The sequence below is a fragment of the Micropterus dolomieu genome, linkage group LG21 (assembly GCF_021292245.1).
Source record: "Micropterus dolomieu isolate WLL.071019.BEF.003 ecotype Adirondacks linkage group LG21, ASM2129224v1, whole genome shotgun sequence".
NCBI lineage: Eukaryota > Metazoa > Chordata > Actinopteri > Centrarchiformes > Centrarchidae > Micropterus > Micropterus dolomieu.
This window is the reverse complement of record NC_060170.1, coordinates 35,371,857-35,374,025: the sequence shown is the minus strand read 5'-3', so window position 1 is coordinate 35,374,025 and position 2,169 is coordinate 35,371,857.

Genomic DNA, 2,169 nt, shown 5'->3' with positions numbered 1-2,169 from the left:
GTGCGGTCTTTGGGGTGGACCAGCATCTGTCTTAGTGTGTTCTTGGGTTTAAAAAACACAGGGATGTTATGTTTGTTAAAAATCCTCCTGAGTTTCTCTGATACTCCAGACACGTATGGAATCACAATGTTGTTGCGTTTGACCTTCTTTTCCTCCCCTGTAGTTTTGTTCTTCTTGGATCTTGTGGCTGTCTTCACAAAGGTCCATTTAGGGTCTCCACAGGCTGTAAGTGCCCCCTTCAGGTGGTTCTGTTCCTTCTCTCTGGCTTGGGCGCTTGTTGGTATGTTTTCCGCTCTGTGGTGCAGTGTTCTCATGACCCCTAGCTTGTGCTCCAGTGGGTGGTGGGAATCGAACAGTAGGTGTTGGTCTGTGTGTGTGGGTTTTCTGTAAACACCAATCTGCAGGCTCCTGTCCTCTTCAATGTGTACAGCGCAGTCCAGGAAGGCCAAACTGTTGTTGTGAACATCTTGTCGTGTGAACTTGATGTTACTGTCCACAGAGTTGGTGTGTTCTGTGAATGTTTGCACTTCCTGGCTTTTAATTTTAACCCAGATGTCATCCACATACCTGTACCAGTGGCTTGGTGCTGTTGCTCTGAAGGAGTTGAGGGCTTTATTCTTTCAAGTAGATGTTAGAAACCTTAAGGAAACAGCTACTACAAGACTTAACAATTCTTAACATTTTATTAGTTTTAATACCTCCTTCTATTTCATTCCCTCTTATATACCACTTCCCTACTTTCTCTTGTTTAGTGAGAAACGTGAGCTGTGGCTTGTTCTGCCAGCTATGTTTGTAGGCGATTTTTCAGTTTTTTCAGTTCGGATTTGAGTGGGTGCATTTGCTCAAAAGATTTGTGCTTTGTCTCGTAATAGTGGATAGGTTCCAGGTTCCACTCAGAACAGACCTCGCCATGGTCAACCAAAGACGTTGAGTGCACGTGCTCAGTGACATATCCAGAGGATGTCTGTGGGAGGTTGAAGGGGTCAGCCTGTCAGGGCACAGACCATACGCCACACACTGGCGTATGGTCTCTTAAGGGTTCAACAGGTTTTTTAGACTTTGTCAGAACTCAACATCCCAGACACCCCAAGCCCTCTCTGGGATACAGAGGATGATGAGATGGCCCCTATGTTTAAAAGAATGCCATGATCCTCATCTGTGTACTTCTGTGTTTATTGTTATATTGGTCTTGTCTGCTCCATGTTGTTTGGTGCTAGTTTTTTTGCTCTGTGCCTTGAGTATGTTTCTATCTAAGTTTTTGACTGCCTGTCTTTTAAGCGTTAGTTTGTGTTCTCTGCATGTGTTGTTTTATTTTATTGGTCGGTTAGCTTTCTTCCTGTTCTCTTCAGTTTTCATCCATTGAGTGTTCAGTTTGTATTTCTGCATATTGGTCTAGTCCTGTCTGTTCCCCCTTGCTTGGTTTCTCCTGATTAGTCCCTCGTGTCTTTCATCTGTTGACTCCCTCCCTGCTCGTTAGCCCCGTGTGTGTGTGTGTGTGTGTGTGTGTATATATAGCGTGTGTTTTCCTCAGTCTGTGTCCGGTCATTGTCATGATGTTGTGTTATATCATGTGATGACTGTTCTGCCTGTTACTGTACTACCTGTTCTATCATTTTGGATTTGCCAGTCTCAACTAGTGATGGTCAAATGATGGGTTCTGAAACAATATTGATTTCTGACATAATTATGTCGAAAATGGTTCAGTACTCGAAGGTTCATTCACAAAATGTAAGACACCGCCGTCTGCCGGTGAAGATACAGTAAAGCAGCAAAAAGCTGACAACCACAAAATTGTTGGCCAATATCTTAAGCAGACAGACACTCTGCCTCTGCACTACTTACCTGTACGTTGAATGAGCGATTGGCTTCAACATTTGGTAACGGACTTGTCCGATACTGGGGACGATTTTCGCTGTTGCAACAGAGACTGTCTGGTGGGCTGCCATCTTAGCGAGGTTGGCTTAACTGTAAGTTTTGTTTCTCTCATCAGATTGAAGTGGGGAAGAAGAGATTGCTTTGGCGGAGGCGCTCTTTATCTGCCTCTGCTGACGACCCGTAGGAGCTACACAGACATGCAGGATGTCAATCAAAAAGAAAGAGCCCCCTGCAGCCCTGTAGGATGTTCTGTTCTCAGCTGTGGGCTGTAAAGCATGGGAGTGCTTTTGGTCA